This window comes from Pseudorca crassidens, chromosome 6 (assembly GCF_039906515.1).
Source record: "Pseudorca crassidens isolate mPseCra1 chromosome 6, mPseCra1.hap1, whole genome shotgun sequence".
NCBI lineage: Eukaryota > Metazoa > Chordata > Mammalia > Artiodactyla > Delphinidae > Pseudorca > Pseudorca crassidens.
In genome coordinates, this window is record NC_090301.1 from 61442116 (window position 1) to 61459500 (window position 17385).

The 17385-nt window shown below is 41.3% G+C and overlaps 1 protein-coding gene across 2 annotated transcripts in view; it reads right to left on the bottom strand.

Annotated features, from left to right (window-relative positions):
• Positions 1-15861, bottom strand: part of ERICH2 (glutamate rich 2) — a 48683-nt gene extending 32822 nt beyond the window's left edge. Inside the window, exons 1-2 of one of the 2 annotated variants that reach the window (XM_067741579.1) lie at positions 15642-15861; positions 15458-15547 (exon numbers count right to left, since the gene is read on the bottom strand). The gene's annotated coding sequence lies outside the window, so the exon portion shown is untranslated. Of the gene's footprint in view, positions 1-4332; positions 4357-15457; positions 15548-15641 lie in introns of those variants that run through there. The other variant, XM_067741578.1, reaches the window with a different exon arrangement.
• Between the last annotated feature and the right edge of the window lie 1524 nt (positions 15862-17385).

Genomic DNA, 17385 nt, shown 5'->3' on the forward strand with positions numbered 1-17385 from the left:
TAAAGTGCCTGGCCCAGGGCCTATTTAAACTCATGTTGGTTATTTTATTTCTCTCTGATGAAAAAACATTATTCTTTTGTTTTTTAAAAATTTTGTATATACATGAGATGATGTTCACTAACTTATTGTGGTAATCATTTCATGATGTATGTAAGTCAAATCATTATGCTGGACACCTTAAACTTATACAGTACTGTATGTCAGTTATATCTCAATAAAACTGGAAGATTAAAAAAAAATTATGAGAGAAGGGGAGATGTCCCTGCCCCTCAATATTCTGTGGTTAATGTCACCACTGGTGTATAATTTCTATCAGTTGTGGGCTTCTATGTCACTGTTCCTCAAACACTGAGTGACTTTGGCCACTTCTGGGGCCCTAGACTTTTGGATGCTTTGGAGCTTTACACCTGTAGGCAGAGGACTAAGCAATGTGGACATAAGTGGTGTATTTTATAGTGAATAAAAGGATGGCAAGCTTAAAAAAAGAAAGAATTTACCTACCTCTGTAACTTTTGTACAGAAGTTATTTTTGGTGTTATACTCAAACGTAGAGCACAACTTAGCTCTGGCTGGTGCATTCAGGCCGCTGAATAAATTACAAAAGTATGTATCTAGTGAGAGTTTATTCTAACAAAGTGAAGGGGAAAAGCCAAACACACTTATAAAAATGTTGAATCACCCCACGACAACTATCTTAAACTCACAATTTTTAATGGTTAATTTTTTTGTTTTGTTTTGTTTTTTTGTTTTTGCGGTACACGGGCCTCTCACTGTTGTGGCCTCTCCCTTTGCGGGGCACAGGCTCCGGACGCGCAGGCTCAGTGGTCATGGCTCACGGGCCTAGCTGTTCCACGGCATGTGGGATCTTCCCAGACTGGGGCACGAACCTGTGTCTCCTGCATCGGCAGGCAGACTCTCAACCACTGCGCCACTAGGGAAGCCCAATGGTTAACTTTTTTTTATCACAGACCTAATTGTTAGCAGAGCATCATAAAAAATGTTTAACATTTAGTGTTTTTCTGATTATAAAAGTAGTACATGCTCATGACAGACAGCTTGCAAGATGAAGAGAAACAAAGAAAACAATAAAAACCACCTTAGTCAATAATTTTATTTTTCCTTCTAGTCTTTTTGTGTGCATGTGTATATTTACTTTATAAAACTTGTATTAGATAGCGTACACGTTGTTAGCATCCCTCTTTGCTTAACATTCTCTCCAATGTCTTAATACGTCCCCAATGTCTTTAATAAGTTTTCAAAAACATTTTTAGTGGCTATACATTACATAGTATGTATAAACCACAATTTATCCATAATTTATTCAACCAGTCTCCAATTCGGAAATTTCTGACTCCTCTCCGGTATTTCCTTCTTTCAAGAATATTTATAGAGTGCTTATTTTATATTAGACACTACGCTAGGCATAAGATTTAAGTGGTGAACAGTAACTATAAAAATAAGGTTTTGGGGCTTCCCTGGTGGCACAGTGGTTGAGAGTCCGCCTGCCGTTGCAGGGGACACGGGTTCGTGCCCCGGTCCGGGAAGATCCCACATGCCGCGGAGCAGCTGGGCCAGAGCCTGTGCTCCGCAACGGGAGAGGCCACAACAGTCAGAGGCCCATGTACCGCAAAAAAAAAAAAAAAAAAAAAAGGTTTTGATGACATCTTTGTAAATAAATCTTTAATGGCATCTTTCATTCTTGGACTGAATTCCTAGGATTATGAAAACATAACTTCAAAAAGCAATTTTCCAGCTTCAAAGGCAAACTTAAGGAATAAAATTCTGAACTGTAAAATATTAACTTTTTGGAAAATTACCAACAACAGAATTAATATTTATTTTGTGCAAAGTGTGAACTTACCCAGAAGATGCTTTCTCGTTAGTGTCTGTGAAACATCAAGGGTATTTGAAGTGTATTGACTTTGGCTTTTCCCTCTAATTCTTTGCAGGATTTGCAGGTTTTCTCAATAGTGTGAGATCGTTTGAAGTATATGTAAATTGCCCTGCTTCCTCCTCTCACAGTTAAAATGTTAACTATTTCCAGCTTTCCTCTTGTAAACATAAGGTTTTTCTACATTTCTTTCATTTACCTTCCTGTGTGAAACATTTTGTATCTTTACACTTTTTAACCTAAAGGCAGACTTCTTTTTTCTAAACCCAAGTTATAACATATACATTCTTATAAGACACTAGATTTAACATATTCTGTAGTTAATTTTGGCCAAGAAACATCATGTAAGTTAACCAATGCATTTAGGGAATTTCATAGTAGAGGTTATTAAAGGTAATAATCCCCCCCAAACACACACACACACACACACACACACACACACACACACACACACACACACACATCCTACTATTCTTTGACGACTAAATGTTCATATATAAGGTTGAACCCTATGAAATTGCCATTTGTGAATGAAAAATGGTCAACCAACTTCATATGGTTCTGTCTATATAAATATTTCATTAACTAGTTTATAATTTTTCCGCTTTCTCCAAATAGTTAACTTCCTGATTACCATACTAAGGATACTAAGGATATCCTTTATTATTGTACAAGATTATGTTTGCTTTGACTTTCATAAATGTTGGAATCTAGTCAGGAGAGTACCATAAAATGTTTGTTAATTATTGCAGAGACAGTAGAGGGAGCCTGGAGCCAAAACGTTGTTATTTTAAGTCTTGTGTAAATGATAATTGTCTTCCAATTCTTGATGTGTGGATGAATTTAAATATTAGGATATATGTGAAATAGCAATCTTTTTCTTTTTTAAAGGTTAGTTGTACTTAATCACTTCAATAAGATGGGAAGGGGAAGGTTGGCCACCAGTTCAGGCTAGACCCCATCAGAGTTCACAGTGGAACCAACCTGAACCCCACTGTTCTCTGCTCTTCTCTGAGTCATGCTGAAGACAGCACGTGGCCACACTGACAAATTTGTGCTCCACAGATTTCCCTCTTTCAACCCATAAGGTGGAGCACCCCATTTTCATGGGCATTATGTCCTGATTCTTCTTCGTCTTTTTTTTTTTTTTTCAGTTTAGCCACGCAGCGAGGCATGCGGAATCTTAGTTCCCAGACCAGGGATGGAACCCGTGCCCGCTGCAGTGGAAACACGGAGAAACACGGAGTACTAACAACTGGACCAGCAGGGAAGTCCCTCCTGATTCTTCTTTATTCCATCAGAACTTCGAAATATGTTATCACCTCCAATTGTGTGTCTTAATTTAAGGTGATTGTAGTTTAGTTGATTGTTTCCTCCAGACATATAAGGAGGCACTTTGATCCTGTCTTCAACTCACATCCTTCTGGGAAGGTTTGTAATAAATGACCAATCCTTTCACAGAGTGGGAAACTTCATTAGCCTTAATTAACGACATTGTCTCTTGCTGACCTGTCCTTGACCATCTTTATCCTCAGTCCAATCTTTTGTTAATTCCACACCCTACCCTGCTGTTACAGAAAGGTCCCCAAGGCAGTTGGTGGTGACACCACTCTTCTTCACTGTGGGTAGTCTACAGAGGGCTCCAAGTCCCTGAGGTAACATGAGTCCCTAAATCTAGAGGTAAGATGAAGTCCCGCTCTACTGTAAAAACCTTACAGGAATCCACAGAATTTAGATAGAACCAATTTGCTGTGGCAGGGTTTCCTAACTGGTGTTAAGGGGAAATTCTTTCGATGTGTTAATAACAACCAGAGAAAAAAGTATTCTCCAGGAAAACAGTTTGTTTACCAGGGTGGGGATTTTTGTTTTTTTGGTTTGTTTTTATTTTTGTTTTCCTTAATGTAGGGAGTCTCAGAGGAAGACTTTGTCAGTCTAATATACTTTGTCAGTCTCTCAGAGGGAGATTTCAAATGTATAGCCTTTCTCAAATTTGTTTTACTAGGAAATTTCACTTCTTTTCTTAGCGTCATTTGGGAATTCTTAGAATACTAGATACTTCCTTTGTGATTTGGAAGATAGCTCCAAGTGAGAAAAATGCCCTGTCTCTCCCCAACTCAATCAGGAGTCAGCTAACCTAAAATTCTAATGGAAAAAGCAAACAAATCTGGGAATTTTAACCAACTATTTATAAGAGGAAGGGTGATATTGTAAAAACTAAGTACAAGTAGAAGAATTGTTCATGAAAGCTGGAAAAGTGCATGTTGGAAAAAATATCCCGTTAGAGTGTAACCCTCTTTTTTTTTTTAACTACTTCTTTCCTCTCAATTAATAAACAAGCTTAAGTCAAATAGCCTTAAAACAAACTAAAATAAATAAAAACCAAGACACTTGGCCCTTGGAAGTTCCCTATTTCCCTCTCCTCTCTGTGCGAGTCTCCTTACCCATCGGCGTCCATCTTCTAATTTTCAGTCACTGCCCAGCATTGCCGAAACTGCTCTGGTAAACAGTGCCAGCTTCAATGGGCGGGGACCTTCTGGTTCCTGCCTTACTGGAACAGAGGCTGCATTTGACACAGTTACTTCTCACTACTTTCTGAAACTCTAATCTTTTAGCTTTCATACACATCTTTCTCTCAGTTCTCCTAATTCATGGGCTTCTTTGTAGTGTTTCCTGCCAGTGTGGACCCTCTAAAAACCTTGGTGCGCCCCAAGATCCCACGCCACATCATCTCCCTGGGGATTCAGCCACACTAATGGCTCTATCACCTACGTGCTGACTAGCCTTAAACTTTCCACCGGGGGCTTCCCTGGTGGCACATTGGTTAAGAATCCGCCTGCCAATGCAGGGGACATGGGTTCGAACCCTGGTCCAGGAAGATCCCACATGCTGAGGAGCAACTAAGCCCGTGTGCACCACAACTACTGAGCCTGAGCTCTAGAGCCTCTGAGCCACAACTACTGAGCCTGCATGCCACAGCTACTGAAGCCCTTGCGCCTAGAACCCGTGCTCCGCAACAAGAGAAGCCACCACATGAGAAGCCCACGCACCGCAACGAAGAGTAGCCCCTGCTCGCTGCAACTAGAGAAAGTCTGCGCGCAGCAAGGAACACCCAACGCAGCCAAAAAAAAAAAAAAAAAAAGAATCAACTCAAAGGCTACTTTAAATAACAAACAAACAAAAACTTTCCACTGGGCTTCAGGCTCATATAATCTAACTATGTGCTGGACAGACGCACTTAAATATCCCATAGGCATCTCAAACTCTGTCTAAACCTGAACTTATTAATTTTCCCTCTGCCCTAAATGTCAGAGTCACCATGACATCCCTGTCATTAAATCCATCAGGAATTTTTCATTTCATCTTATTTGACCTTTCAGCCATATTTGACACTGTTAATACTCCCTTATTCACAAAACACCTCTTGGTTTCTGTGGGTCTATTCCTTGTTGCTGTGACACTATACCTTCCTGATTTTCATCCTATCTCTCTAGCTACCACTTTTTTTTCTTTGGGCCAGGTTTTGTTTCTCTACCTGAAATTTAAATATTAGAATTTCTTGACTCTCTCCTGGGCTCCTGCATCAGTGAGTGATCTATTGCTGCATAACCTCAAAATTTTGTGGCGTAAACCTAGCAGATATTTTATTTGTTCATGATTCTGTGGGTCAGCAAATTGGGTCTGGCTTGGCTGAGGGGTTCTGCTGCTCTTGCCTGTGGTCACTCAGGCAGCAAAAGTCATCTAATAGCAAATTGAGGCCTGGCTGATCGAACATGAACTTATGAACATGCGCGGTGGTTAGCGACGGCTGCTGGCTGAACCTCCCTCTCATTGTCACTTATGCTTAAGAAGGCTCATCTAGGCTTCTTAACGTGGCAGGCTCAAGGGCAAGAGTGGAAGCTGAAGGCATCTTGATATCTAGGGTCTGAGTCCCCCAACATTACTTTCCCTGTTTTCTGTTGGTCCAAGCAAGTCACAACGCTGGTCCAGCTTTAAGAGATCTGGAGAAATAAAGTCTACCTCTTCATAGGATGCAAAATCATGTTGTAAAGAGTCATGCAAACCAGGATGAGAGGAATGTGTGGGCTTTTTTTTACACTATACTACAACCCCCTTCTTACTGTGCATTACAATCTTACTCTGTATTCATTTCCTAACAGAGCTCATACATTCATCTGGCTCATTACCCATGGATAACACCATCAACAACTCGCTAATATATGTGTCCTTCCAGACCTTACCTCTGAACGTGTATAGCATGTTCATCCTTAACCTCTTCACTTGGATATAACAATAATACTTCAAGCTCATTAGCTCTAAAAATATAGTAATGATCTTCCTCCAGAAATGTTGTCCTACTTCAGTGTTTACTATCTTAGTGAGTATAACCATCAGCAAGAAGCCTGGACAAATAACTCTTTTTTTTTTTTTTGCGGTACGCGGGCCTCTCACTGTTGTGTCCTCTCCCGTTGCGGAGCACAGGCTCCGGACGCACAGGCTCAGCGGCCATGGCTTACGGGACCAGCCGCTCCGTGGCATGTGGGATCTTCCCGGGCCGGGGCACGAACCCGTGTCCCCTGCATCGGCAGGCAGACTCTCAACCACTGCGCCACCAGGGAAGCCCCAAATACCTCTTTTTTATTTCCCATTTCTAGTCCATAACTGAGTTAAGTCATGTCATCCTGAATAATTCTCCACGCCATGTGCTTTTCTCTATGTCTACTTCTACCACTTTAGACCAAACTACCAGCACCCCTTACTTGAATTACTGCAACATTCTCCTAAGGTCACTATAACTACTCTTATCTCCTCCACCAAATCCATTCTCCAAGAGCCGGAGTGATCTTTTAAAATGTGATTTGAGAACGTTTTGCTCAAGATGACAAACTACACACATATTTATCACCTCTTCCTGCCAACACCTTTATAAAGATCATATAAAAATAGAAAACGTCTAAATCCACAACAAAGAGAATGGGGGTAGACAGACTGGTCTTAGAGAGTATGATGAGGCAGGAACTGAAGTCTATTGAAGAATGTACTGCTACAGAATCTAGTAGTGCATTGTGATTACATTTTCTTTCTTGAACAGTCTTTTTATTTTTGTCTTTCTTTCTGTTTTTTTTTCCTTTCTGTTGTTCATTGTCTGCCTGTATCATATCTTTAAATTCTCAAAACTACATGCTTGGTTAAATCCACATCCCTGGTTAAATCCAGTTCTCTACCTTCTTCCTCTCTGTATCAGCTCAGCCGACTGTGGCTAATGGAAAACACATGACTAGTTTCACTTTAAATTCATTATGGTTAACCACAAGGGGGTGGTCAATGCTGCCCTACCATCATGCCACATGCCACATGTCCATCTGCTCTCCCTGTCCTGCACCAGTGGTCTTCAAACTGTGGTTGCTTTCAAGAAGAGAATAGTTAAGGGAATGGGCTCCTGGATGCTCAACATCTGTCTGGACTCTTTCCTAAAAAGTTTCTGCTTCTCCTCTCACTTTACAAAATAAAGGCATACCTCTCAACCACCTTAAACCTCAGAGGTGGCCCCCATGCTGTACATGCCTCCTGGGCCAAGCCAAAGGGCAGTTATTTTTCATGATGGAGCAAGTTGTCATAAACATGTTGGATTGTCTGTCTTCCTCTGTTCTAAGTATATTTCAGTTAAAGGGAAACCAGCATTAGAAATAGGGTATTTTGGCCCACACTGATATGTTTTCAGTGTAATATATCATTGAGTGGAGTGGTGGAAGTGATGACAGGTTTTGTTGAAAGACCTAGTCTCCTCCACCCCTGGGACTATTGTCAAGATCCTAGAGCATTCTTGGGGGGAGTTCAGGAGAACAAAGAGGATTGGTGAAAAATACTGAATGCTAAAAATGGCTTTTAAGATGTATTTAGTATTGGCAAATCTTTTTAGCTATTCTTAGTATTCATCCTTAGGGCCATGCCATTAGCTAGAAAGAATTTGAACAGCAAATCAGTGTAAGTTAATAACACTGATTCTTTACAGTGTAACTGGAATGATTTCTGGGACTACTAATTTTTAGTAGACGCATTAGATAAAAGCTACAGATAAAACTTTTATGTGATTTCCTCCAGATTGGGTGTATATTATTAAATAATGTAGTTAGTACCTATTTTATTAAATCATATCATGAAGTATTTATTTCAATTACAGTTAATCCTCATCTTCTAAAGTGTTAAATATTGTCTACCTCCTATTAAAATAATGGTTGCTAGATTCAATTTTTTTTTTTTCTAGCTGGCTATACATTTCAATTTTGTTAAACAAATAGAAAAATCTAATTATGATGTCTAATTAAATGAATGGAGTTGTTTCTAATTTTTATTTGAAATTTTAATTAAATTATTCTCAAAAACAGAATGTTAGAGATCAATATATGCACATAAATATAAATGCTATTATTTAAATAAACAATAACAAGATAGTTAGCAATGACAATTAGAAGTGATTAATAGTAGGAATAATTAAACAAATATATGTAGAAAAATATAACAATATTTTAATAGTTCTCCTTTGATATAGCAACTTATTTTATCTTTTAAAAATACTCTATATTGGATATTTAAATTTTGTAGGCTATGTTATTGTATATTCTTAAGATCTATAAACATATTTTAAAAGGAGAATATAAATACAAAGTACTAATTAAACAGATATTATCTGTATTTAATAAAAAATAACAATGACATGTTTTCTTCTGTTTCATGATGTAGTAGGTTATTTTATTTTTTTATTTTTATTTGTTTATTTATTTTTTTAAATTTATTTATTTATTTATTTATTTTTGGCTGTGTTGGGCCTTCGTTGCTGTGCACTGGCTTTTCTCTAGTTGTGGTGAGTGGGGGCTACTCTTCGTTGCGGTGCACAGGCTTCTCATTGCGGGGGCTTCTCTTGTGGAGCACGGGCTCTAGGCGCGCGGGCTCCAGTAGTTGCGGCACATGGGCTTAGCTGCTCTGTGCCATGTGGTATCTTCCCAGACCAGGGCTCGAACCTGTGTCCCCTGCATTGGCAGGCAGATTCTTAACCACTGCATCACCGGGGAAGTCCTATAGTAGGTTATTCTTAATCTTTCTATTTTCTTTTCCAGTAATATTTCTATGAACTGCCTACCCCCTTTAAGACATCCATTTTTCCTTTTATGTAGTGGTAAAACTGAATACAGTCAAATGTAAATTTTTTTTGACTTGCAGCTCTGCTATTATCAAGTCCATATTATAGAAGTTTATAGACTGAATAGAACTTGCCAAGATTTACATTTGCACTCTCTGCTGAATCTGCAGACAGATAAACTCTAGCTTTTATTTGGACAAGATATCAACAATATTTTGTGTTTTCTACAGTTTTATTAAAATCTTCATAAAAATCAAGAAAATGATTTGAAACTCCATTTTCAAATTAAAATACCTAAGAGTGGGTACACATTTTTTTGTTGCTGTTATTTGACTCATTTCTATATATTGTAGAAAGCATGATCATAGGTAAGATTTGACAGAATGAGTTCTGCACCATAAGGGGCTGTACTGGATTGAACAGTGTCCCCCCAGAAGTCATGTCCACCTGGAACCTGTGAATGTGACCTTATTTGGAAATAGGGTCAAGTTAAAAGGAGGTCATACTGGAATAAGGTGGGCCCTCAATCCAATATGACTGGTGTTCTTGTAAGAAGGAAATTTGCACACGCACACGCACACACACACACACACACACACACACACACACACACACACAGGGAACATGGCCACGGGGAGATGGGGGCAGAAACTGGAGTGATGAACCTAGAAGCCAAGGAGTCCCAAGGAGTGCCAGAGCCGCCAGAAACTAGGAGAGAGGCTCAAAACAGATTCTTCCCTAGAACCTCAGAGGCAGCATGGCCCTGCTAACAGCTTGATTTTGGACTTCTAGTCTCCAGAACTGTAAGGATTAATTTTTTGCTTGTTTGTTTTAAACCACCTGGTTTGCACTACATTGCTGTGGCAGCCCTAGCAACTTAATACAGAGGCCGATGTACCTGTTCTCAAATTTCCCCACAGGACATTTTTAGTTCCAACCTGTGAATCAGTATATGGTACTCTACTCAGTTCCACAGCGCCACAAAGGGAGTGATACAATCATGCGTGTTGGTCGTGTGGTTAGCCCAAATTAATTCTGTGCTCACTATTTTCAACTGAACAGTGATGTTTCTTTGGGAGACCACAAAACCGTTTGATTAATTTAGAGGTATTTCCCTGTCTAATCCCAGACTTGTGAAATTCATTCTCCATATGTGTCTTCACAGTCTCCTCCTCTGCCATGTCCAATACAAAATTATTTTCTGCATATTGTACAGCATGCTCTGGTTCGGCTCTTTTCCTCCCTAATCCAGCTGTACGTGTCCTTCCTTCTATCATTAAAACAACCCAGTCTGGGACTTTCCTGGTCGTCCAGTGTTAAGACTCCACAGGGGCACTTCCACCACAGCAGCCCAGGTTCCACCCCTAGTCAGGAACAAGGATCCCACAGGCTGCACAGAATGGGCAAAATGTAAAAAAAACAAAAAGCAAAAACAAACAAAAAAACCCAATCCATTTAGGCTCCTGTTTCAGTGATATCTGGGTCATGCCTGTGATATCACAGTAGTTCCCATCTTAATGATCCTGAACTTTCAGAAAACATTGTCACAATATTCACATTAAAAATTAACCTAGGAATAAAAACACAGACCTACTAGAGAATGGACTTGAGGATATGGGGAGGGGGAAGGGTAAGCTGGGACAAAGCCAGAGAGAGGCATGGACATATATACACTACCAAACATAAGGTAGATAGCTAGTGGGAAGCAGCCGCATGGCACAGGGAGATCAGCTAGGTGCTTTGTGACCGCCTGGAGGAGTGGGATAGGGAGGGTGGGAGGGAGGGAGGGAGACGCAAGAGGGAAGAGATATGGGAACATATGTATAACTGATTCACTTTGTAATAAAGCAGAAACTAACAACAACAAAATTAACCTAGGGCTTTCCTGGTGGCGCAGTGGTTGACAGTCCGCCTGCCGATGCAGGGGACACGGGTTCGTGCCCCGGTCCGGGATGATCCCACATGCAGTGCAGCGGCTGGGCCCGTGAGCCATGGCCGCTGAGCCTGCGCGTCCAGAGCCTGTGCTCCGCAATGGGAGAGGCCACAACAGTGAGAGGCCCGCGTACCGCAAAAAAAAAAAAAAAAAAAAAATTAACCTAGCACTATCTCTGCAATAGGAGAGTGGCTCCATTTTGATGTTTGACAGCCAAGAGCTTTAGACCTTATCCTTTCATCTCCCCGACAGCCCTACATCTGGGCAAGCTGCTAAGAAAGCCTGATCGCTCTCTCCTTTGGTGCTGGCGGAGATTCAAGCCACACAAGTCCCTACTAGTACTGGGAACCCTCACCCCCCCATCCCCTCACCACAATAAAAACCCCAAGCCAGTATGTCTCCTACCTCAGCTCTCTCAAGGCATTCTGGACCTGCTTGAGAGGCCTGCCCTGCCCTTCTCAGGGACCTCAGTGATGTAAATATTCAATCTTTCCATAGCCTCTTGGTGTGTGCATCAGTATCAACACCCAAACCCAATTTCGGGGTGGGGATCTATCCTGATTATTCAAGGTGGCCTCTATAATCTTAATTCAAAGCACAACAGTTAATTCATAGGCCAGGTCAAACTTGGACTGTTAACGCCATGATCACACACACTTATGTTGCACACCTAACTCACATCACTGGAAGTGAGGCAACAATGGGTGGCCCATTATTGTGAACTGCAAATCGTGGTTGCCAACATCAGTGGTGAGGCGAAAAATCAGTGAGTGATGGTAACGACTGGACAGATAGTTCATGCTGTATCCATTTGACGCTAAAAATAGCCCTGCTTTCAGTCCTTATATTTTTGGCCACTGTACGGGTGTTGTACTACCCCTACTCCTCAATTCTTCACCCATCACTGAAACCCAGAACTTTTCGCATCCTTGGGAGGGGCTTCCCAGGACACAAGACTTTCAGTGCTAAAACTGGGATTATTACAATGAGAGACCTTAAACAAGCACTGTTTGGTTAACCCCCATTGAATTCCTGACCAACAGAAACCATGAGACATGATAATTAATTCTTGTTTTTTTTTAAGCCACTAAGTTTTGTGGTGATTTGTTATGCAGTAATAGAGAACTGAAACAGCAACTCAAACTGCCTAAGCTGGGTCCCTGATCTTTTCCCTTAAACCTATTCTTCCCAGTCTTCCCTTCTACGTATATGACAGCTCCTTTCTTCCAGTTGCTCAGTTCAAAACCTTTATAGTCATTCTTGGCTCTATTTTTTCCCTCTCACATCCAACTATTCACTAATCATGTTGGTTCTACCTTCCAAATATATCCAGATTCTGACCACTTCTCCTATCCTTCACTGCTACAACCCTACTTCAAGCCACTGTCATCTCTTGCTTAGATTATTTCAATTATCTCCTAACTAGTTTCCCTGCTTCCTCCCTTGCCCCCTTCAGTCTCTTTCCGACACAATATCCAGAGTGGTCCTGTTAAAATGTACATTAAATTGTGTCACTCCATTGCTCAAAATTCTCTCAAGGTTTCCCGTCTCTCCTATAATAAAAGTCAAAGTCCTTGCTATGACTTACACAGTCCTGCACTCTCTGTTCCCCATTACTTCTTTCTTTGTTCCTCTCTAAGTGTCCCTCTTGGTCAGTCTGCTCCAGCCACATGAGCTTCCTTGCTCTTGTTCGAACACAGTAAGCACATTCATGTCTTAGGGCTATTGTACTTTCTGTCCCCTTTGCCTAGAATGCTGTTCCCTTTGCCTAGAATGCTGTTCCCTTTGCCTAGATGGTTGTTTGTTTTGCTGCCTTGTTTTCTGGAGGCTACCTTCTCAGTGAGGCCTTCCCTGCTCAGAACACCTAAAATTGCAACCCCCAGCCTGAGTCTTCCTATTCTCCTTCCTTGCTTTACTTTCCTCGCAGTACTTTTCATTATCTGTCATACCATACATTCTATATATTTACCTTGTTAATTGTTTGTCTCCTCCACTGACATGAAAGTTCTGAGAGGGCAAGGATTTCTGTCTGTTTTGTTCATTGTGTTATCCCTAGAGCCTAGAGAACAGTGCCTGAGACACAGCAAACTCTCAGGAAACTTATTGTTCAATGAACAGTCATCATAGTATATGCACTGTATATACTATACATAGTATATACATGCATTGATTTTCAAATATAGAATCAGCACTTAGGAAGATAACAGAAGACAATCATGATTACAGAACAGAATGCAAGTGCTGTCAACCTTAAGGATGTTAAAGTATGATGCAGCGGTTTAGGGATGGAAGGAAGAGGAGAAGTACAGAGAAGGAAGGGATGCCAGTATCTCCATCCTGCAAAATATCAGAGCCAAGAGATACTCTCTCTGGTGGTTGGAAAAAGAAGTATAGTTATAAGCACAAAATCGAAAGTTAGAAGCATAACTAAAAGAACTAAGAACAATGAGTTGACTACAGGAACATGGGAGAGAGATGCGAGTGGTGATCTTAAGTCACAGCTGTAAGGCAACAGATAATATTGGCAATATCTATCTTGGCCTGATTTCCCTAGAAAACAGAGCTTGAGGCAAAGCTTAAGGGCTTATGCTTTATTAGGAGGTACAACCCCAGTTCTGTGAGAGTTAGGGAGGAAAACAGGCGGAGAAGATCCGGCAGCAAGTACAAGGTGCTGAGTTACTGCACTGGCCACTGCTTCATAAAATGCCATGAATAACCAGAGCTGGTTCCTCAGCAGGTGACCACTCAGTCACAAAGGACCACTTTGGACAGGCTGGATGGAAATATTGTGCCCAGAACAATCCATCAGAGGGAAAAAGGAAGAGAAAACATATCTCCCATCTGTCTCTGCCTTCTCTCTTCCACTGGTCAAAATTTGCTGCCCGGAGAGTTTACTCTCCCACGCATGCAAGTTGTGTCACTCGGACCCTGTAGTAGCCACTGGGGAAGTAGATCTGGGCATGTGGCCTGATGGCCTCCTGCAGTGGAAACAGAAACTCAGACTTAGTTGGTGACCATTGGGATGGCCTGGGTGGAGTGAGCTGGGAGACTGGGAGAAAGGTAAGGTTGAGGAAATCTGAGTAAGCACGTATGATATATCTGATATAATGACCAAATCTGATAAATCAAGAGACACAGATATAAGCATTTTTTGGAGATAAGAAGGAAACTATTAGAAGAATAAAACCAGAAGAGATTTAAAGTGGTTCCCTCTGGAGTGGAGAAGAGGTTGGAGAGCAGAATGTTGCTTATTATTATGATTAGCTCTCTGGACAATTTTTTTAATGCATGAATTACATTGTAAACATTATTTTTTAAAAGCTCACAAACTAGGTTTTATCATTCCCTCTTCCCAAATTCTTCAATGACGCCCCATTGCTTGTAGGATAGTTAAACATGTTGAACAAAGTATTTCCAAAGGAAACATTAGCTCTCAGATACTGCCAATTAATATTCTTGATATCTGTATCATCTAAATTTGTTCTATTATAAATGTACTATTCAAATGCCAGTGATTTTGTACTAACCCTGCCACAGGTACAGTATTTAAAGGAAAAATGTGCAATTGCCCATGCTGAGTTTTGGAAGTTTCAGTTTTGAACTAAAGTCCCTGACTCTCAGGGGCCTGCAGGCCTCTCCGGCTCACTGTAAACTATTCCCTCTTGCTTTCTGCTCAAGCCATATTGGTCACCTTTCTGTTACGTGGACCCCCCCACTCTTCCACCTCAGGGCTTTTGCACCAGAATGCTCTCTTTACTACCCATGAGCCCCCTCCCCATCCCATCTCTCAACATACCAACTCCAGTCTTTATACTGAGCTTCAGGTTCCACATATCACCTACACGATATTTGCCAACTCAAGATGTAATGCTTACCATATTATTTTACCTTAAATTGATAGCTTTGTTAAACTTAAAAACTTTCACTTTACAAGGAAACTTTACCTGCCAACAGCAATGGAAAACAAATATCACCTGTCATAAATTGCAAAACTGTAAAATAAATACATAACAAGGACAATAATAATACTGGGTTGGCCAAAAGGTTCATTTGGGTTTTTCCATAAGATGTTATGAAAAACCCAAGTGAACTTTTTGGCCAATGCTATATCTCTCTGTATCACTAGTGGTCCATGTAACATGCTTTGCAACACCCTAGTTTAGTTACCTGACATTTTTCTCATTTTTGAGTTATAAGTTTAAATATTCTTTTTTTTTCCCCCCAGGGAAATCTCTCATTCCCTAACAGGACCAAGCTCCTGTGTTGTGCACTTACACAGCTCCTGGGCCATTGCTGTATAATGCTTATGAACTTAGAGCACCTGTGGTTATGTACTTGTGGAATTATTTTTAAATGTCTGCCTCTCCCACTGGGCTTAAACTTCATGAGAACAGGATGTGTGTTCATTTTGCTCATCTCACATCTCCTCCGTATATTTCCAATGTGGAACCCATTTGTTAACGCTTTAAAAAGACTCATGGAATGAATAAATGAATACCTGTATGAGATTATCACCTGACATCAACCAACTTCCTTTGTTTTGTTTCCATGCCCACCAATCCATCTTCTGAGTGTCTTCAAATTCTTTCTGAAAGGAAGCAGAGTAAAAATAAGTAATGTAGGAGTGAAGGAGTAGAGGGATGCCAGGAAGAGGGTGGCCTGGAGTGGCAAATTAGAGTTACCAAAAATGGCTGCAACAGTATCTCCTATCCCATGTGTCCTTGTGCAGAGGGACTTTGTCACTCTCCCTTTAAGAGTTGAGCCTGGGGGCTTCCCTGGTGGCGCAGTAGTTGAGAGTCTGCCTGCCGATGCAGGAGACACGGGTTCGTGCCGCAGTCCGGGAGGATCCCACATGCCGCGGGGCGGCTGGGCCCGTGAGTCATGGCCGCTGAGCCTGTGCGTCCGGAGCCTGTGCTCCGCAACGGGAGAGGCCACAGCAGTGAGAGGTCCGCGAACCGCAAAAAAAAAAAAGAGTTGAGCCTGATTCCCTCCCCTTGAATCTAGGTCAGGCTGAGTGACTCACTTAACCAACACATGTGACTTCCAAGGCAGGTCAGAAAAGGCTTGTAGCTTCCACCTGTCTCTCTCAGAACACTCACTGCCTGGCTGCGCGTCTCAGGACACTCCCTCACAGAGCTCAGCCAATGGTTGTGAAGAGCTGAGAAGAGCCTAAGCCAATGGTTGCCATCCCCACCTGAGCCCAATCTTCAAGTCACCTCAGCTCAGGCATCAGGATGTGTGAATGAGGCAGCCTCCTGGTGGGTCCTTCCTCAGCCACTAAGTTTTCACAGCTGAGGCCCCAGATGTTGTGGATCAGAGAAAAGCCATTCTTATTAACCCTGTCGGAATTCCTGACCCACAGAATCTGTGAGCATAATAAGATGACTGTCGTTTTATGCCACTAAGTTTTGGGGTGGTTTTTACACAACAATAGATAACGAGAATAGAGTTTGCTACCCGGACATGGGATTCTCCCATAACAAAACCCCAAACCATAACCCATTAGCTTTTGACTGGGAAGCAGGAAATGTGGAAATAAAGGAAGACCAACCAAATGAGAACAAGCAAAGGCTATCTATTCAAAACTTGCTATAGCAAGGGAGTCAGCCACCATCACTTGCGTTTTGGCAGACACTCAAAGGCAGGCAGAGGAGTGGGACAGTTTTACAGTGGAAAAAAGGGGAAGACTTCAAATATGCCCTGGTCGGAGGCTGTTGGCATGGGGATACTATAAGCAGACTGACTAGAAGTGGGAAATCCTATCTGATTGGTTAGAATGAATATTTGGCTTTCTCTGGTTGGTCCTAAGTTGGAAACGGGGACAAAAATTAGGGAAGCAGTTGGTTATTAATTAAGTCCTGGTCATTTGGGGCCAATTTTTACAGGAGCTATTGTTTTGTTTCCTAGATTGTTGCTAGAGATAGCTGTCTGATTTCCTAGTCTGTCTTATAGTAGGTTGGCTTTCTGGGCTGCTTACTGTAGATCATAGGTTAGTCTCCTAGGCTGGCTGCTGCAGACTGTGGGTGAGAGTTCCACTTTTATATATTATCTGGCCATCATCTGTTCGTATATTCAGTTTCTCAAGGTCAAATGGCGTTAGAAGTTAGCGAAACCTGGATGGACCTTGAGAAGACTGTCAGTGAAAGCTAGAGGGACAAAGAGGAAATTATTGTTGGAAGGTGGAAAAAAGATGACTTTGCTAAGTTGCAGCAAAATGTTTAGCAACACCATCACCTGTGGTAACATGAAAAATAGAAACTATACTAAGTGAACTAGTGGATTTGCCTAAGGAGGTTTCCTGACAGAAAGCTGAAAGGGTCAACTGGTTTCTTTTAGTTACTGATGACAAAATATGGCTATGTTCAATTTTGCAGTAACATTTCGAAGAAGTATAGCGAGCTCAAGTCAGTCTTTCCAATCCGCAAA